Source organism: Chiloscyllium plagiosum, unplaced genomic scaffold (assembly GCF_037043375.1).
Source record: "Chiloscyllium plagiosum isolate Xiang-an unplaced genomic scaffold, Cpla_swu_hap1 HiC_scaffold_4, whole genome shotgun sequence".
Taxonomy (NCBI): Eukaryota; Metazoa; Chordata; class Chondrichthyes; order Orectolobiformes; family Hemiscylliidae; genus Chiloscyllium; species Chiloscyllium plagiosum.
Genome location: NW_028270142.1, coordinates 94,612,747 through 94,634,794, shown reverse-complemented (window position 1 = coordinate 94,634,794; position 22,048 = coordinate 94,612,747). Strand labels below are relative to the sequence as shown.

General features: G+C 40.4%; 1 protein-coding gene across 10 annotated transcripts in view; it reads left to right on the top strand.

Moving 5' to 3' along the window:
* Positions 1-22,048, top strand: part of dlgap1a (discs, large (Drosophila) homolog-associated protein 1a) — a 770,519-nt gene that overhangs the window by 356,717 nt on the left and 391,754 nt on the right. For 9 of the 10 annotated variants that reach the window (XM_087986494.1, XM_043688198.2, XM_087986491.1 and 6 more), the window contains one exon: positions 7,505-7,595. The exons of the other annotated variant lie outside the window; for it this stretch is intronic. The gene's annotated coding sequence lies outside the window, so the exon portion shown is untranslated. The remainder of the gene's footprint in view (positions 1-7,504; positions 7,596-22,048) is intronic. 10 annotated transcript variants of the gene reach the window in all.

The window sequence follows — 22,048 nt, the reverse complement described above, 5'->3', positions numbered from 1 at the left end:
AGATAAAGAAAGAAAAGGAAAATTAAAAAAAACAAGTATTACCTTCCTCTCACCAAATTCACTGTTATCACTCTGGACCAGAGGACTCCATGACAGCTTATTTATGAAGTATTGAATACAAAAGTAAGGATGTAATAGGAAATATATGCAAACTGGTTGGGCAGGTCTGTGAAGTGATTGCAACAAGGTCAGTCAGGTGGACCTCATGGAATTAGAGTTCCTGATTGGACCAGATGAACAGCCCAAATCATGGAACTCTGGCTGACAGATAACAGGAATGTTCACCCCAAGAGCTGGCTCTGAGGGAGCTGGATCAGTGTCAAGGATTCTCCATGTGTAAATAAAGGGTGACTTGGTGATGGGATACCTGGCCTCAATTTTTTTAGGTCTGGACCTCTAATTCTGGTCAGCTAGGGAGAGAGTACAGAGGAGACGGACAAGAATGTTGCCATAGCTTGGAAGTTGGAGCTATAAGAAAAGATTGCATAGGCTAGGGTTATAGAATAAGAGGAGGCTGAAGAGGAGGCTAAGTGCAGAAAATAATAAGGGGTGTGAACAGGAAAGGCCTGTTTTTCTGGTGAGCATACCAGGACCACAGATTTAAAATGCTCACTAAAAGGATGAAGGAGGATAGGAGGGTGAGGAGTGTCTGGAATTTGCTGCCAGTATAGTGATTGGAACAGGAATGCTCAGCATCTTTAGAAGGAACCTTGATCTCTACCCGAAGTGCAGTAACCTGCAAGGCTATAGATCAGGTGCTGGAAACATGATTAAAACGGGTGACTAGAATAAACATGGGCTGAATGTCCTCTTTGTATGCTGGAACATTTTAATGGTTCTACCTCTGTGACCAATGTGGAATTAGGACCAAGATCTCCAAGTTTAGAGGTATGGACACTACCATGCACAATGAAGCTCTCAGTATGACTTTACATGTGCTCAAGTAACCATCCAATTAATAATCTGTGTTTTTTAAAAATTTTCATTCAGGGGATGTGGGCTTGGCAATTACTCAACACCTGGTTGCACTTGACAAACTGGTGTTGAGCTGCCTTCTTGAACCACTGCAGCCCACATACATAGCCTCAATTAATAGGGTATGGAGAAATATCACAGGTTTTGTCTATATTAAGAGGCCGTACATGCTCAGTCATTGAGCATATTCAAGATCATGATTGATAGGTTTGAGCACTAGAGGGATTTGATGTGGATGATTTGTCATTATCTGATTAAATAGCAGTTCAGGCTTGAGGGGCTATATAGGGGCTGATCATATTTCTTACATAATTGTTACAAGTTCATTGCAATTATTTTGATTAGATCATCCATGTCAAGATCAGTGTTGTACGAAAAGACATTTACAAGAATTTGTCGAAGCTTTTCATTTTGTACTAGTCAGGCCATTTTGCAAGAATACAAATTCAAGGGGAAAACCAACATTTCTACTGCATGAGCAGATTATGATTAATTGGCAAGTGACTCTGGTAGAGGCATTGTCATGGAGAATAGGCTCCAACTGACTATGTTCAACAATATTGATATAGACAAATTGTTGGAGAAAGTGAGGGCTGCAGATGCTGGAGATCAGAGCTGAAAATGTGTTGCTGGAAAAGCGCAGGTCAGGCAGCATCCAAGGAACAGGAAAATCGACGTTTCAGGCATGAGCCCTTCTTCAGGAATGAGGAAAGTGTGCCAAGCAGGCTAAGATAAAAGGTAGGGGGAGGGACTTGGGGGACAGGCATTGGGAATGTGATAGGTGGAAGGAGGTTAAGGTGAGGGTAATAGGCCGGAGGTGGAGAGGTTGGGAAGAAGATTGCAGGTCAAGAAGGCGGTGCTGAGTCGAGGGTTGGGACTGAGATAAGGTGGGGGGGAAATGAGGAAGCTGCAGAAATCTGCATTCATCCCTTGTGGTTGGAGGGTTCCTAGGTGGAAGATGAGGCGCTCTTCCTCCAGGCGTCATGTTGCCATGGTCTGGCGATGGAGGAGGCCAATGACCTGCATGTCCCTGGCGGAGTGGGAGGGGGAGTTAAAGTGTTCAGCCACAGGGCGGTTGAGTTGGTTGGTGCGGGTGTCCCAGAGGTGTCCTCTGAAAACGTTCCGCAAGTAGGCGGCCTGTCTCCCCAATGTAGAGGAGGCCACATCGGGTGCAGCGGATGCAGTAAATGATGTGTGTGGAGGTGCAGATGAATTTGTGACGGATATGGAAGGATCCCTTGGGGTAAGACGGTTCAGTCCCAACCCTCGGACTCAGCACCACGTTCTTGACCTGCAATCTTCGTCCCGACCTCTCTGCCCCCACCGCCTCTCCGGCCTATCACCCTCACCTTAACCTCCTTCCACCTATCGCATTCCCAATGCCCCTCCCCCAAGTCCCTCCCCCTACCTTTTATCTTAGCCTGCTTGGCACACCTTCCTCATTCCTGAAGAAAGGCTTATGCCCAAAACGTCGATTCTCCTGCTCTTTGATTGCTGCCTGACCTGCTGCGTTTTTCCAGCAACACATTTTTCAGCTAGACAAATTGTTGTAAAAATTCAGTAGGTCTGGCATTATCTGTGGAGAGAAAGCAGAGTTAACATTTCAATCCAGTGACCCTTTTCCAGAACTTAGTGTAATTAGGAAAAGTTTGTATATATACACACATACTAACGTTTCCTTTAGCATGCTAAAGCTGGGATAGAGAAAGGGGGAAGTGTAAATAAGTGAAGATGGCACAGTTGAGTAGACAAAAGAGTAGGAAAATGTCTTCACTGTCATGACCTTGATTAATACTCTGTTTGATTCCCTGGCCAACATCCGTCTCAGGCTTGCTGCAGTGCTCCAGCAAAGCTCAGTGCCAAGCTGGAAGAACAGCATCTCATTTCCCACTTAGGGACCCTGAAGCCTCCAAGACTCAATATAGAGTTCAATAATTTTAGAGTTTGAGCACCTTCTCCCATGTCCTTACCCCCAACTGCCATACACCAGGCCTTATCACATGGGCTGCTACCACAAAATCCATTATCAGGCACTAATAGTTACCATCAGCAGTCATTCATTCTCCCAACTTGACCAGTACCCATTCTTTTGTCTGCCCAACTGCTTTTCTCTCCCTCTCCACCTATCATTTACTCCTATCCCCTTCTCTGGCATATATATCTACACCAAGCTACAATCAGTTCTGGATACGAATCACTGGACTCTAAACATTACCTCTGCTTTCTCTCCACAGATGCTGCCAGACCTGTGGAGTTTTGCTAGTAATTTCTGTTTTTGCTTCATTTTTCTAGCATCTGCAGTTTTTTGGGTTTTTTAAAAACATTGAATTAGTCACACTTTAGAAAATGCAACTTCCACCTTCAGGGGTTAACAGAATTGCTTAAGAAATGTGGGACAGACAGTTTTCATGCACACCTTCAGCCAATAATGAAAGGTAGTCGTGATAGATGCGGCTGACTCTACTCACAGGGGACTTCAGGCTACTAATAACAGACTGCACACAAACCTAAAAAAGATATTGATAGCAAAAAAAGTAAGTAACAATGTCATTTTTATGTCAGAAGAGAGGAGTTTACAAAGCAATATGAATAATTTGTGATTATACTAAAAGCGCGTGGATGAAAAGGTGCTGTAGGAATTGGAAGAGGAGCATATGATTTAATAGAGGTCTACATTATATTCAAAGATTTAATAAAATCAGACATTTAACAAGCTTGAAGCACAATGTGAGAAAAATATTCCAGGGTAAGGCAAGAAAGAATTAGGTTGTAAAGCCAATTGCTATTTGTCACAGAAAAAAATGGAAAGCATAACAAATTAATCTCTACTTGTGAAGTAGAGTGAATCATGCATTGGGTACAAGTGAAGCAAATGTTGAGCAAAACAGACCACAGCAGACAACAAGCTGTACATCATTAGTTGGTATTACAGCAGAGTGGAGAATAATTTTTGGTAAATTTATAAAATTTTAAAATAATGCTTTAAAACAATGCAAACATTCCTAGGCACACTATCTGGTTATGGTTAGTTGTGCCTCACTTGTTAACTCTCTTGCCTTGGAGTCAGAAGGTTGTTGGTTTAAGACCTTCCAAAAAAACTTAAAAATTTAGATGTGTAGTATTAAAGGAAGTGTTGCATTGTCTGGGGTGCTGTCTTTAGCTGACATATAACATGGAAATAGACCCTTCAGCCAATGATATCCACACTAGTCATCAGGCACTTTATTAATTCATAGCATGTGGGTGTCACTGGCAAGGCCAGCATTAGTTGGCCATCCCTACTCGCATTGACTTGAGGCATAGAAATTTTACAGCACAGAAAAAGGCTCATTGTGTCCAAGTCAGTCACCAAGCATCCATCTGCTCCAGTTGCATCTTCCAGCTCTTGGTCCTTCGTGTTGTATCCCATGGCATTTCAAATGCTCACCACAATATTTCTTAAAAGGTTGAGCGAGAGTTCCTGCCTTTGTTACCTTTTCAGGCAGCAATTTATAAACACCCCCCCCCCCCCCCCCCCCTTTCTGGCTGAACCCATTTTTCAGCAAAACACCACAAAATCTCCAGTCAGTTTCCTTACATCTATGTCCCCTAGTTATCAACACCTCTAAGGGGCAAATTTTCTTCCCATCAACTTGTTGATAATTTTGTATGCTACAATTAACTCTACTCTCCACTTAAAGGAATACAACCCCAGATTATTTAGTCTCCCTTCATAGCTGAAACACTTCAGTCCTGGCAACATCCTGATGAATCTTCTCTGCACAATCTCTAGTGTAATCACATCCTTCTTCCAGTATGGCAACCAGAACTGCACAGGGTACTTAGCTAACATCTTATACAGCTTCATTAAAAACTTAATTGCTCTTGTATTCAATGCCTCGACTAATAAAGGCAGATGTCCCATATCTGTATTTTTAGCTGCTCTCGGGTGGAGGTAAACAATCCTGTAGCACTATTTTGATGAAAAACAAGGATGTATCTTAATTTCTGGGACAATATTTATTCTTCAAAACATTGCTACAAATAGATTACCCAATCATTATCATGTTGCTATTTGTTAGAGCTTGCTGGTTACAAATTGACTGCAGCATTTCCCATGATACAGTGGGGACTACATTACAACAGTGCACCTTTGAGATATTCTGAGGCATTTAGATGGTGTCTTTCATAAGAAGTTTTCTACTTCCTGACAATCTTACTGAAAACACAGGCCTATTTATTTTCAAACTTTCAATATCAACATGCCCCTCCACCATACCATTATTGCATAAATAATCATCTGCAGAATGCACAATGGCAACACACCAAGTTGCTGGAACAGGACTTGCCATCTCTACTTCCAAGAAGGACTAGTAAAGTTCCATATCATCCTGCTGGATAAATATTGGTATTGGGGTCAACTCCAATATGAGAGCATCTACAGAAGTGACTGAGCAGGCGAACATCCTAATTTTCTCTCAAAATTTGATGAGCTTTCACATTGTTATCCACATCCTCGAAACGAGTACAACAAACTTATGCCCTGAGGTATCTCTTCTTAAACAGGAGGCTAAATAGTTGTGTGAATGTGGACACAGGTGAAGTCCTGCACAGGCACATGAGCTCCCAGCAACTTTACTCAATGCACTAGATCTAAGCTCTGCAGTGCTGCCACATCCAGTTGTGAACAGTGGAAGACAACTAAACAACTCACTGAAAGAGGATGTTCTACAAATAGCCCCAGCCTCAAATGTTGGGGGAACCTAGCACTTTACTGCAAAGGATAAATCTGAAGCATTTGAAATGAAACTGAAACTTTCTACCTAGCAACACTGTGGGTGTTACCACAACAAATGGATTGCAATGACTCACGAAGGCAGTTCACAACAACCTTCAAGTCCATTAGAATTAAAGAACAGTGCAGAGGCAGATCATTTGGCCCATTGTGTCCACACCGGCCCTCTGAAGAGCATCCCACCCAGACCCACCACCCCTACCCAATCCCTGCAATTCTGCAGTTCCACCCTAGTCTGCACATCCCTGAACATTATGGACAATTTAGCATGGCTGACACACCTAACCTGCACATTTTTGGACTGTGGGAGGAAACCAGAGCTCCTGGAGGAAACCAATGCAGACATGGGGAGAATGTGCAAACTCCACACATGTCTGAGGGTCGAATTGAACTTGACACTGAGGCAGTAGTGCTAATCACCGAGCCACTGTTTAGAGTGGGTAATAAATGCTGGCCCAGTCAATGATGCCTGCATTTCCAGAATGAATAAAGAGATTCCATGGTCTAAGAGCTTGACCGATTGATGAGGCTTAGATCCTCGTCAAGCAAGTAACTCTCCAGAATAGACCACTTCCCAAAAGCAGGTAGTTTGTGTGCTATTCAGAGTAGAGACCATGTGCAGTAACTCTACGATTTGGAGAGTTGTGTATGATCGGAGGATGTTTAGGAGAGTGTTTTGGCAGAACTTGAAAGGTCTGGGAAAGATCAGAGAAAGTGCAATAGGATGGAGAATTCAATCACTGGCTGGGGTTGTAGGTAAGGCTGTAGGAGCAATTAGAGGATCAAATGGATGGTCAAGGAAGAGTCAAGGAATACTTTAAAAGATTGGTTCCTGAGTTGGGTGATGCCTTGGTGTTGTTTGGGAGGTTTGTACTCCTGCTGCTCCTGACCCACACCAATGCTGTGAATGCACCAAATTAATCCAACCTTTCTTACTTTTACTTTACAGCTTTCATGAGCCCTTGAAAACCTACCCAACTGTTACAGTGGGTGCATGCAATCTTCATAAAGGGTCTAATTGACTAACGCATGTTCTAGGAGCAGATCAATCACGTATTCGTCACCCTTCATTCTACTTCCATTAAAATTTAGCAGTATAGAAATGAAACGAAATTTGGTTTCCCGATTTGGACATTTAACATGCCAACCTCCCACTTGATCCAAACCAACCCATTCTTGGCAGATTCAAATTACTTCCTATCCCCATAACTCTTCAGTTGCTTCCTTTGCTAAGTGTCTATTAAGATGCACTTGAATTTTGTTAGCAATCTCAGCCTCCATCCTCCTTGTACAGGATGTTCCATTTATCTATTATCCTATGTGCAAAGTAGTTAAATTGCCTCATGTTTTGCCCACTTTAATAGTCATTCACAGTCTCCAATTGTATCTAATGCAGAGATTGTTTTTGCCAGCTTTAGGACATTGTATTATTGCCTATTATTAATGATAGTGAACAGCAGCTTCACTTGATTGAATAATGAAATTTGTGTTGAAATGATATTGTACCTTATGATTCAAACTCTCAAAATACTGGTGTAATAGTGAAACAGCACATAGCATATAACATGGAAATTGTAATATAATCAGTTATGAAGAAAGTGACATTGATAAAACAGCATCAAGTGTTAAGTTGGAATATCAGTGGTGAATGATGCGGATACCAGTTTCAAGTAATGTTTGGGTATTTGTGTATTAACAATCTCAGAGCTGATAATTATTAAAGAATGACTAACAATTTGTTACATTTAATTACAGCATTACTGCATATTCCTTACCTGCTTTCACAAAGACAGCATAGAGTTGCTCAAGCCATCCTGTAAAGAAATGATATGGAAAGGAAAATTAGGTAAGCACTCAATTATAACTAATTACACTTGTACATTGAACAAGAGAAAGATAAAAAATATTTTACCATTATTGCTATCAGCAACTGCAGTATTATCTTGCTTGAGAGGTGTCCTTTTCTATTGAAAATAGTGGTACACTGATTGAAGAAGATAGTCATTTTCAAACAAAAGCTCATTAACAGCACCTAAGCCATTTGCTTTGTAATTGGTCTAATTGCTGGACTTACCTTTACACTCTTTGAAAGAAAAAAAACAAACATTAAAAATAAGAGCAGGATTAGGTGATTCTGCCTATTAAGCCTGCTCTACCATTCAACATTTTCATGGCTGATCCTGCTAGCTCAATGCCATACTCCCACACTCATCCAAATGCTCAACATCCTTAGCTTCTAGAAATATCTCTAATATATTCAGCAACTTGGCCACCACAGCCTCCTGTGGTGGAGAATTCCACAGATGCATCACATCTCAGTGAAGGAATTTCTCTTCTTCTCAATCTAAAGTGGGCTATCCCACATCCTGAAGCTGAAAACCCTGTTCTGGAATTCCAGCCAGAGGAACAAAGTCATCCATTCATCCAGTCAGCCCAATCCTATCAGATTTTATACATATCAAATGAAACCCTCTTCATTCTTGTAACTCCAGTGAATACCAGCACAGTTGGTTCAATCTCTGCTTGTTTGACAACTTGCCATCTTGTAAATCAATCTGATAAATCTTCTCTGCATTCTCAATATGGCACTTCGATATTCTTAGATAAGAACTCAAACTACTCCATATCCAGGTATAGTCCTACCAAAGACCCTATACAATTGCAGCAAGACTTTCTTGTGTTTACAGTCAATTCCTGTTGCAGTGAAAGCCAACATTTCATTTGCCTTCCTAACTGCTTACTACACCTGCATGCTTGCTTTCAGTAAATATTTACAAGGACACCCAAGTGCACACATTTTGTACACCACCCTTTCCTAACCAAACACTATTTAAATTATACTTTTCTATTCTGTTTCTCATACCAAAGTGGACAATTTTACACTTAACATTATACTGCATCTGCTATGAACTTGTCTGTTCATTCAACTTGTCTAAACCACCCTGAAGCCTTTGCACATTCTCATCACTAACATTGTCAGCTAGTTTTGAATCATAAATAGACCTGAAACCATTACACATGGCTCTAGCATCCAAATTATTGATAAAATATTGTGAATAGCTAGAGACCCAAGCAATGATCCTTTGGTACCCCTTGCTGAGCATTGGAGTAAACTTACAAAGAACATAAAAGCTGAATGAGAGCATGACCTCTTGTCATGGTGACCTCAGCCAGGTGAAACATCATTCCTGTACCTAGTCAGTCCACTCCAACCACTTACTCCTAAAACAAACCCATTTATTACCTCTCAGTTTCTTGACTGCTAACCAATTCTCAATCCAATACCAATGCCTTGTACTTTGATTTTATAAAGTGATCTCTTGAGGGACTATAACAAAAGCTTTCTGAAAATTCAAAAACACCACATCCATTGGTTTTCCCTCACTCATTCTGCTAGTTGTGTTCTCAAGGCACTCAAACTTGTCAAGCGTGATTTCCCTTTCACAAATCTATATTGACTTTGTGTAATACAGGTGATATTTTAAGTGTCCTAATATCACATCTTTACCCTAGATTGGTATCAGTGGGAGGGAAATTGCTGCAATCTGTACATCCTAATTTCCTCCCTCTCTCCTTTTTCTAAATCCTCAGGTTACATTTGCCACCGTTTAATTTGCTGGGACTGTTCCAGAATCTGCAGAACATTGGAAGGTTGATAACCAATGCATCCATCATTTCATGGTCAGTTCCTTTAGTTCCCTGGGATGTAGATTGAGCCCTGAGGATTTATCAACTTTTAGTCCCATTAGTTTCTCCTGCACTTTTATTTGTACTTACATTAATCTCCTTCAATTCCACCTCATGAAAAGACATTCGCTTCCCCAGCACTTCAGATCTTTTGTATCCTCTTCTGTATAGTATACAAAAATAGTTGTTTAGTTGCTGTACAGTTGCCTATTTCTCTATTATCAGTCTGCCATTTCAGCGTTTAAGGACATTGCATTTTCCTTCAACAATATTTCAAATCATTACAGAATCTCTTGCAGTCAGCTTTTATGTTGCTTGTAAGTTTACTCTAATGCTCCATTTTAGCCTTGCCCAATGATTCAGTCCTCCTGTGCTGAATTAGAAACTATTCCCAAGTTTGCTATATTTGAGTCTTTGGATCTAATACTATTATTAATTTCTCTTGTCAACCAGGGTTGAGCTTTTTTTCTTTTGTGTTCCTCCCCATCTTCCACTATACTAGCGAATGCTTTTGAACAAATGTGTTACATTTCCAACTGTGGCGTCACTCCGGAGTTGAAAGAGACTGAACAATTATGGCCAGTGTCTGTAGAATTTCCAATCTCACTATATCCTTGGATGCATCTCTTCTGATCCCAGTGTCTTATCAACTGGAAAGTATAGCTAGCTATAAAATATCTATTGGAGGAAAAGTGAGGTCTGCAGATGCTGGAGATCAGAATCGAGAGTGTGTTGCTGGAAAAGCACAGCAGGTCAGGCAGCATCCTAGGAACAGGAGTATCGATGTTTCGGGCTGGAGCCCTTCATCAGGAATGAGGAATTCTTGAAGGAGAGCTCTGGCCTGAAACTTCGATTTTCCTGCTCCTTTGATGCTGCCTGACCTGCTGTGCTTTTCCAGCAACACACTCTCGAATAAAATATTTATTGCAAATTATATTGTGATTGACATATTTCTTTACCATGACCTGGGAGACATCTTTTCCCTTGGTAAAGATAGAGCGGAAGTACTCATTTAATACCATCGGCCCCTAACTTGTGTTCATCTTTTTTGGTCTCTAATTGGCCCCACTCCCCCTCTTGCCACCTCTTAAAATCTTCTGCAAGCGTATAAATAGTAAGAATTCCCTTGTATGTTAGCTGCATTTAGTACACTTTTCTGCCTAAATACAGCTGTTACAGTGGGGTCTTAAAATACTTATTGTGGTAATTGATTACCCCAGCTATGGACATCAAGCTCTCTCAACTTCTGTGGTGTCCTTTTGGAATTTCATGATTTTTTGGAGGTACAGGTAGATATGGTATTTTTAAAAACATGTTTTTTGACAACATATTCATATCAATTTATTAAAAAAGATATTTTTGCTCTTTGCTGAATAGTTTCAGCCTAATTTGGTGGCGAGTAGTCAGAAGAAAATCTTGTTTCATTGATAAAATGGTTTACTGTTACTACAGTAAAGATAGATAAAGGAAAAAGGTACTCCATACTTGCATTAATTAGACTTTGACACTTTACATATGTGCTGAAATCAATCTATATCTGCATCAACTTAGAGGGAGTTTAAATATGTCAGCCCAAGGCAGGTTATTACTTGATAACTACAGCCATTAAGTACTTCCAAAAAGACTAAACCTTTTGTCCCTTCTATTGGAATGCAGACCAGATTTGACAACCAAATTAATATATGCTTAATTGATATAAATGAACCATGGGGAGGTAAAAATGTTAGCTTTTGGAAGAATGAGTCACAGCAAACAAAGTTGACCAGAAATGATTTGGGGAAATTTGCAAATTTGAGGGTGGTAAGAATACCTGCTCACCTAGATTCTGAAGTAGAGGTGGGATGGCTAATAAATTCACATATACGTTTATAAACTTGAATTTAAAATAAGTAACATTCTGAAATAGGTTTTGATCTGAAACAAACATGAATTATTTTAAAACAACTATTTATTACTCATTTAACATGGAAGATATATCATGAAATGACCCATTGTGAAAAGAAAACTCCTTATTAGTAATTTTTTTTTAAATGCAGTTAGTCAACCTGTTTAATGCATTGTGTTTTGAATCACATCGCTTTTAGAATATGTTGTTTCTTGAAGAGCAATTTGAGTTTGTATTTTCCAGGTTCCACAAAATTCATTTAAATAAATTGCGTCAATTCTTACCTTTCCATTTTTTGAGTGACTAGGCACAAACTCTAGTCTTACTTTAGTTAAAAGGAGATGACACAGTTAAAATTCAGCAGTGGCTTCATTTCTTTACAACCTGTTTGATAATCTTTAGATCATCCTCTATTTTTGGGCTATTAAAAAGCTCAAATGCTTTTTCAAATTGAGGGTTTGAGAACAGGGAACCTAATACATTGAATTGAAGGGACGGCAATATGCAAAAGAATACCTCACAGATCTACTTTAACTTCTGTGGTTTGTAATCCAGAAGTTTTTATTCAGGATTTTCAAACAAAAATCTTAAAATGGATTTAGTGCTGAATTTCCAAGAATGACACTGAAAATATTATTGAACAGATTTATCTCTGACATTGGTTCATGTAGTTACTGATGCCTTGCTGTATTTGAGGTCTGCTTTGCACAACTTAATACTATTTAACTGATATTTAATGCCTGTTACTTTATAACGATGATCTGCAAGAAAGTGACCTTCATAAGAATCTTCCAGAAACCAATAGGAAATTAAAAGCTGATTTTTCACAGTTGAATTACACATCTTGGTGGAATATTTCATACAGTATGTTGGGCAATATAGCCATTACCTTAACAAAGAAAATTAAGTTGTAAAGAAAAACAAAAATACTGTCATGCACCAAACAAAAGAGATCAGTCATAAAAGCTGTGGTTGAAAGCAACTCAGAGGTTGGGGAATCTGTTTTAAGTTACAAACAGAGCCAATCCAGTTCACTGCACATGACATCAGGGATTAGTTAGAAGCACTGGATTCTGTAAAAGCATTGGACCCTGACAACATTCAACACGTACTAATTCTCCAGAATTTATACGCCAACTTGCCAAGCTCTCCCAATGTAACACAAGACTGGTACCTACCCTACAATGTGGAAAATTGCCCAGTTATGACCTATATGCAAGAAGTACGACAATCCAACCCGACCAATTATTGCCCCATCTTGATCATAAACAAGGTGATGGAAATGATCACTGACAGTTGCTCAGCAATAAGCTGATACTTAGTTTGGCTTCCGCCTGAGCCACTCAGCTCCTCCGTTACACCATTACAGTCTTGATTCAAGATGCACAAAACAACTGAACTCCAGAGGAGAAATGAATGACTAACCGAGTGGAATTTGACCAAGTATGGAATCAAAAATCAAGAACTCCTAGCAAAATTGGAGTCAATAAGAATCAGAAGGAAACTTCTGCAGCCTTAACTAGCAAAAAAAAAAAGAGAATGTTTGTGAAGATTAATCATCTCAGCCCCAGGTCGTGAGGACAAGAATTGTTCAGGACAGTTTCCTAGGTCCAAGTATTTTCAGCTCCTTCATAAATTACATTCTTTCCATCCTAAGGTCAGGCTGGGAGCATTTGCTGATGATTGCACTATGTTCAGCAACATTCACAACTCCTCAGATACTGAAGCAGCCAGTGTCCATATGCAACAACATCCTGAAAATCAGTCTTGCACTGTTAAGTGGCAAATAACGTTAAATGTCAAGTAAGTGCCAGACAATGATGATGATGATGATGATCTTCAATAGCAGAAAATCAAATCATTCCTTCTGGTCATTCAGTGGTATTACTATCATTGAATCCCTCACTGTCAATATTCTGGGATTACAATTGACCAGAAGCTGAACTGCACCAGCTTATAAGCACTTTAGCTACAAGAACTGATCAGAGAACACAGAATGTTGAGATAAGTAACTCACCTCCTGTCTCCCATCTAAGAGGCATAAACCAGGAATGTGATGAAATACATTCCACTTTTCTGGATAGGTGCAGCTCCAACAACATTCAAGAAGCTCAATAATATCCAGTAAACACAGTGTAATCAGCACTCTGCACACTAACTTTAAAATAGATTCCCTTCACCACTGATGTACAGTGTCAGTGTGTGCCTTCAACAAGGTATCATCCAGCAACTCACCCAGGATTTTCAAACAATGTCTTCCAAATCTCCACAATAGCAGAAAATGAATGGGAACAACAAGTTTGCTAATTCCCCTCCCCTCCACACCACCCTGAACTTGGAACTACATCCACATTCCTTCTCTGTCACTGGGTTAAAATCCTGGAACTTCCTTCCCAACTTGTAGGAATGGACAACAATTGCTAGCCTAGGAAACGAAACCCACATCTCAAATGAATATAACACACAAAGTTTCAGTTGATAGGTTTCTAATTTTTCACATCACAAGATATATATAGACCTGAAAAAGACCAAAGTTATCTATTGTCAACCAAATGAATGATTTAAAATGGTTTAATTTTGTATCAAATGCAACATAAAAGAATCAAGTTTTAAAATCCATCGATCATAGCCAATGAATGATGCAGTAGTATGGAAAGTTTTATCTGATGCAGAAGCTGCCTTTTAATTAATATTTCTATATGATTTAAGAACGACATCCAATTTAGATGGGGGTATTTCTGAACTATGCTGAAAATTTAACATGATTTTGATATTAATGTATTTCTCCTTTTATTTCATTCATTAACCATTAATGCAACAGCATGATAAAATCTTGATTTTTTGAGAAACAAAAAAATACAAATTTCAATTTTTATGTGATAACTTTACAAATTGTGGTTATTCTGTTATATTCATTTTGTTTGCGTAATTCATCAGGAACTTGCGTGGGTGGTGTTGGTGTAGGGGTATAGTCACTGGACTAGCAATCCAGAACCCAAGGCTAATGTTCTGATGACTTGGATTTAAATTTCACCATTGCATACGGTGAAATTTAAACCCATAAAAATCTGGAAATAAAATGCTGGTCGAATGTGACCACAAAACCAATGTGTTTTGTTGTAAAATCCTATCTGATTCACTAACTATGATTGTCACTTGTTCTAACCTATATGTGACACCACACCCACAGCCATGTGGTTGATTCTTAACTGCTCTCTGGGTAATTAGGCATGGGAAGCAAATATAGCTAGTGACACCAGCATCTCATTAACAAATAAAAATCCATAACTTTGGGGTCTGTTCCTTTTGTCCACCAGATTTTACTGAGTACAAATCCAATAAACCTCAAAACTGCTTTGGGGCCCTAAGATTCCCAATTTCATGGATATTAATGTGCCTTCTTTACAATTCAGACAGACATTTTAACATCCCAATGGATGACTGAGTTTCCGATAGCAGTGGAGTAGAAAAAGGTTGCTAAGCTGTTTGCTTCCATTATATTGCAGCTATTACCTCAATACTGCTGGGTGCAAAGAGTTAAAATTCACTATTATTTTTCAAATTACACAGACAGATTACTATTTCAGAAATTAATGGCAGCTTCTTTCAATAAGTTAAGTCAGTCAAAATCTGTGGTAGACAAGCTCTTAAATTGTCAGTTGACATAGGATAAAAAATAAACACACAATCTTCATGAAAACTGCATAATGAACTTTCCATTATTCATTATTCTTATTAAGGTGACCTTGAATTAAAAGAATGCTTGACTATTCCCTAAGATCTCATCAGCTCAACATCTCCTACTCCACCATCATACCGGCTGGACCATTCATTAATACTAAAATAGCAGCAACTGTGAAGCAAAAAAAAAGTAAAGGTTGAATCTCTGAACTAGGAAGCAATTAGGTAGCCAGTAGGCAAAGTCATCGTTTTACTGAGAGTTTCAAAACATCTTAAGGGTCAAGAGTCATTTATGCTCACCGATGAGGGGAGTGAGAGTAAACGTTGTGTCAGATCGAAATATCACCTTCGGGAAGTTGTAGGAAACAATTAGTGACTGGCAGTGAGTGAGGTGACCTCTAGGGCCTAGAGAAATATTTTAGTTCTTTAAACCACATAATCAATTTTCCTGAACAATGTTTAGTGCTCATCATGATTTTGACGAGACAGCTGTACATCAGGTACCAATGGGAGAACAATGTATGTTGCTTTGCACCCCCACTAAATAATTTGATAAGTACAGGACTCGTCACTAAATATTGTTGGATATGAGGTGTACAGGAAAGTTCAGGAAGAATTAAGAGAATGAGGGGTATCAGCAATGATTAGGAGATAAAGCAGAACTTGTACAGGGTGGTAGTGACCCTATGGTCAGCTGGAGATTAGGGGCTGCTTCAGTGTAAAGGGCAATTGTATTTCATGTTGACTGCAGTCATGCCTTCTGCCCCTCAAGAAAGGACTTTGTCCCAAAGAACTGCTAGCCTGTCGGATATGTTGATATGGATCAGACCAAACCCCCTCAAGATAAGAAAATAGCCTGGACCCTAACATTTTATTTTAAAGACAAGTGGCAGTGTTGAATCCCAGGTGAAATTCGATTGGTCAAACTTAACAGATTTGAAGTAAAACACTTTATTCATACATTTCAGTCAAAATACAACAAAAAGAAGGAAGAAGAAATTAGAATAACTTAGCTCTATTGGAAAACTTAACAGAACAATAGGTTATTTTACTACTAAACAATAACTGTTCCAATTTAGTAACATCCCATAAATACACCCTTGGCAAAAAGGCAAATTCAGAAAGATAGATGGTCTCACATGCAATTCTACAGTTCAGCAGGAAAGGCATCAGGAGAAAATTCAGAGGGAGAGGAAGAGGGACATAACGGAGCTGGGAGGGAGGTAACTGAGCTGGGTTTGAAAGCTGCAAGACTCTAGCAGCAACTGCTACTGAAAATCAAAATAAAAACTAAAAATCCTGGTTTTGACAGCTTCTATTATTCAGATTTTTTTTAAAAAACCCAATGCCTCAAGCTGTTTACTTTTAAGGGATTTCAATAGACAACTCTCTACGTCTGCCTTAAAACCTCTCTTCAAAACAAAACTAGGTCAAAATGCACCTCTTAAAGCACAGTATCATCACAGATGGTGACAGCTCTTCAGTATTCTTGGGAGGGGTGACTACTGCTAGGACTGCAGGAGGCCCAGAAACACAAGTTATCGAGGAGTTCCAGAGAGCAAGTAAACATTGCCCAAGCATTGCCAGGGACCAGTCAAGCTGACCACAATGATGTGGTTGACCTTCAGCACATATAGTCTGTATTACCTGCATGATTCTTTGTGGCCAGTTAGAAAGTAAGTAAAACATCCACTAAAACAGAAATTGTTACAGACCTATCCCATTATTAATCCCTATAAATGGAGTTTAAAATCAGGCAAATTCTATCAAAGGGGTAGAAGTATAACAAGTAAAAACAGGTCACCATGTGGAAGTAAAAATTGGACCACAAACACATCCCAGCTTCAACGTGGCCATTTCTGCACTTAACAGAAATATTTGTGAATACTCAGCTTGCCAAAGTCAATATGAACATTAGCACAAGCTGGTAATTAATTTGTATAGTTGTTCACATCATTAGCACGTAGCTATGAGACAGTTTTCAATAGAAATAAGACCATAAGACATGGGGGCAGAAATTAGGGCATTCAGCTCATCAAATCTGTTCTGGCATTCAATCATGGCTGATAAGTTTCTCAACCTCATTCACCCACTTTCTTCCTGTAACCATTGATCCCCTTGACAATAAATAACCTCTTTCTGTCCTAAATACACTCAATAACCTGGCCTCCACAGTCTTCTGTGGCAGTGAATTCCATAGATTAACCACTCTCTGGCTGAAGTAGTTTCTCCTTATCTCCATTCTAAAGGCCGTGCCTCCAGTCCTAGTCTCTCCTATCAATGGAGGCATCTTCCCAACATCTACTCTGTACAGGCCATTCAGTATTCTGTAAGTTTCAAATAGATTCTTTAACCCCCCCCCCACCCAATCCTTCTAAACTCCAAGTATAGACCCAGAGTCCTCAAACATTCCTCATAAGCTTTTCATTCCTGGGACCATTCTCGTGAACCTCCTCTGAACACTCCAGAGCCAGTATATCCTTCCTGAGATATCGGGCCCAAAACTGTGCATAATACTCCAAATGTGGTCTGACCAGAGCCTTATAAAACCTCAGAAGTACATCCCGGCTTTTATATTCAAATCCTCTCAAAATAAATGCCATCATTGCATTTGCCTTCCTAACTACTGATTCAACCTGCAAGTTTACCTTGAGAATCCTGGACTAGAAGTCCCAAGTCTCTTTGCACTTCAGACTTATGAATTTTCTCCCCATTTAGAAAATAGTCCCATGCCTCTACTCTTCCTACTGAGGTGCATGACCTCACACTTCCCCACATTGCACTCCATCTGCCACTTCTTTGCCCACTCTCCTAACCTGTCCAAATTCTTCTACAGCTTCCCCACCTCCTCAATGCTACCTGTTCCTCCACCAATCTTTGTATCATCTGCAAACTTGGCCAGAATGCCCTCAGTTCCTTCACGTAGATCTTTAAATGTATAAAGTGAAAAGTTGTGGTCCTAGCAACGACCCACATGGAACACCACTTGTCATCGGCTGCCATCCTGAGAAGGACCCATTTATCCCCATTTACTGCTTTCTGCCAGGCAACCAAGCTTCTATCCATGCTAGCACCTCATCCCTAACACTATGGGCCCTTATCTTATTCAGCAGCCTCCTGTGCGGCACCTTGTAAAAGGCCTTCCTTAAGTCCAGGTAGGTAACATCTTTTGGCTCTCCTTGGTCTGAACTGCTTGTTACTTCCTCAAACAAGTCATGCAGATTTGTCAGGAATGACCTCCTCTTGATGAAACCACACTGACTTTGCGCTATTTACCATACACCTCCAAATATGGAGAAATATTGCCCTTCACAATGGACTCCAGGATCTTACCCAAGCCTGAGGTTAGGCTAATCCATCTGCAAGTTTTCCATCTTTTACCTTACTCATTTTAAACAGGGGTGTTATGTTAGTGATTTTCCAGTCCTCTGGTGCCCTCCCTGATTCTAGCAATTCCTGGAAGATTACCACTAACATCTCGGCTATCCCTTCAGCTTTCTCCCTTAGAACTCTGGGGGTGTAGTCCATCTGCTCCAGGTGATTTATCCACCTTCAGGCCATTCAGTTTTTATAGCACCTCCTTGGTGATGGCCACCATACTCTGCTCGGTCCCCTCGCGCTCAAATTTAGAGGATATTACTCGTATCTTCAGTTCCTCAGCCATTTCCTTGTTCCCACTATGTCTCCAGTGAGATTTTCCAATGGTCCAATGTCCACTTCTGCCCTTCATATATCTAAAGAAACTCTTAGTCTTCCTTTATATTACTGCCAGCTTACCCTCTTAACTTTCTCCCTCATTTCTTATTTTGTTGCTCTCTGTTGGGCTTTGTAGCTTCCCAATCTGACTTCCCACTGCTCTTCACCACATTACATATGCTTTCTGTTTTGCTTCTATGCTGTCCCTGTCTTCCCTAGTCAGCTATGGTTGTTTCATCCTCCCTGTACCATGCTTCGTTTAATTATGAATCTCTGCTATCTCTCCTGAATTAGTCCCAGAACCTCCTGTCATTGCTGTCCCACTGTCTTTCCTGCTAGGCTTCTCTCCCAGTCACTTCTATTCAGCTCCTTCTTCATGTCTCTGTAGTTGCTTTTATTCAGCTGATTTTAGATTACATTACAGCGTGGAAACAGGCCCTTCAGCCCAACAAGTCCACACCGACCCGCCGAAGCGCAACCCACCCATACCCCTACATTTACCCCTTACCTAACACTATGGGCAATTTAGCATGGCCAATTCACCTAACCTGCACATCTTTGGACTGTGAGAGGAAACCAGAGCACCCGGAGGAAACCCACGCAGACACGGGGAGAACGTACAAACTCCACACAGTCAGTCACCTGAGGCGGGAATTGAACCCGGGTCTCAGGCGCTGAGGCGCAGCAGTGCTAACCACTGTGCCACCGTGCCGCCCATACCATTGTAATACCATTACCTCTGATTCTACCTTCTCACTCTCAAATTGCAGAATAAATTCTAACATATTATGATCATTGCCTCCTGAAGGTTCCTTCATCTTAAGCTCCCTGATCAAGTCTGCTTCATTGCACAACAAATCCAGTATTGCCTATTCCCTAGTGGGCTCCACCACAAGCTTCTCCAAAAAGCCATCTCAGACATTCCACAAATTATTTTTCTTGCAATCCACCACAAACCGGATTTTCTCAGTCCACCTGCATATTGAAATCCCCCATGATCATTGGAACTTTGCCTTTCCTCTACCTCCTGATGTATCTTGTGCCCCAGCTCCTGACTACTGTTTGGAGGCCTATACATAACTCCAACTGTGGTTTATTTACCTTAGTGGTTCCTCAATTCTACCCACACAGACTCTACACCATTTGACCCTACTTCATTTCTTACTGTTGATTTAATTTCATTTCTTACAAAGAAGGTATCTCCAATCCCAATGCCCACCTGCCTAATTTTTCAATCAGATGTATATCCTTGAATATTCAGCTCCCAATCCTGATCCCCTTCCAACCACTAATTTCAATCGGTGCCACAAGCTCATTTACTTTATTCCTTATACTGTGTGCATTCAGATATAACACCTTAAGTCCTATGTTAAACAAGCATTGGAGTTTGAGGTGGCTCCAATTGGGTTGCACAGGCCTCAAATTTACCAGTTAAAAAAAAAGTTAATTTTCAAAGTTCAGACTCCATCAGAAGTTCCAGTAGCTGTAACAGTTCTATATGATAAATATTTCACAGAAAAGTTCTGTCACCACAGGCATTTTTCAGGTGTTTGAAGGCTTCCAGCAGATCAGGGATGTTTTGGTCTGTTCATCAGACAAGTTAGATAACAAACATCAGCACTGCTTTGAATTTGGGATATCCACCCTGATTGGGGAGAGCATGTTGTGAGTGAGGGAAGTTAAAACAAAGTTGTTTGGACATAATTTGTATGACACTAGCTCTGGGACAAGTGGGATTTGAACCTTGACCTTCTGGCTCAGAGTTGGAGCAGTACTGTTGCACCAGAAGAGCCCTTAGCATCTTGGTTAGGAAATTATTTTTAATCAGCCTGTTTGGTCGTGTTGTGACACACCTCAGGCACAGGAGACTTGAACCTAGACCTTCTGATGCAGGGAAAGGTAGACTAAAGAGGACCCCTGCTAACGGTGACAGATTTCCTCTGTTGTTGGGGAAATGTATGTTAATGGTTTGTGGGTTTCGCTGTTAAGGATACTGTTCGATTAAGAACTCGCTCATGAATACAAAGAGTCAGCTCAGACACCAAGTTAGTTGAAGTCGGAAAGCTGGGAGTGCCGGTCGTGTCTGGCAGTGGTGAGCAAAACAACAGCAGACTCCCCTTCCTGGACGTAGTAGTGGAAGCACACATACCGGGGAGCTCCAGACCAGTGTGTATAGGAAGAATGCCCATATTGATCAAATATTGAATTATAACAGCAACCACCCCAGCACCTACAAACAGAGCTGCCTTAGGACATTATTCATATGGGCAAGGACAAACTGCAGCAACCCAATACCCCCATAGGCAGAAGAGGAACACCAATTCAAAGGATTCAAACGAAATGGGTACCCAAGAGTACTATCCTCCAGTACTTATGGACAAACCAAAGAAGAAAACACTACATGACCAGTCACGATTGTGACCATACCATAAAAAGACTTATCAGAGATAACTACCCGAGTAGTCAGACCCTTGGGAATCTTAGTGGCCCACAAACCAGTAAACACCTTCCACCAGCTCCTCACCATAGGTTAAAGACCTGACACCCACATCCAACATGACAAACGTTATCTACAAGATATCCTGCAAAGACTGAAAAACACTACATGAGACAAACAGGAAGAAAACTGACTCTACAAGTGCACAAACATCAGCTCATTACTGTCATACATGACCAGCACATTTCCAACCACACAGACAACAAAGGACACAAATTCAACTGGGGCAATGTAACCATCCTAGCACAGGCTAAATGGAGACAGGCCAGAGAATTCCTTGAAGCCTGGCACTTCAACCGGAACTCAGACAATAGACATGTTGAACTGGACCCAGTATACAAACCACTCAGATATGGAACCGCAAATACCAACAAACAGACATAAATACCAAGCAGGACAGAGCACCAACACCTTATCAAAGGCATACTGATGTCACCTCGTGAGGCTTAGAAACATTTGCAGAAAATCACATTGGCTTGGCGAACAAATCCACAACCTTATCCATAACATGAGCTACAAATTTTCAAGACACGGAGTTAGATGTTTGGAAGCAGAGATTTGTAAGACTGTACCGTGAATACACCAACTATCAAGGAAGAGAATTGGGTCTTAGTTTGTATTTCACGATTGAGCTTGCATCCAGTTATGTCACCCCCTGCTCTGACAGCATCCAGGAGGAATTCCAGGAAGCATCATTCAATCTAGTTGCTCACCTGGCTCTGTCCTTCCATTGTACCATATCAACAGGTTACTTCAAATTCCCTGTCAGCTTTCATTGTTTAAATAGGCAATTTTAAATCACTTATTCTGAATGTGTCTTGTTGACCATGCAACTTGGAACGGTGAAGCTCAG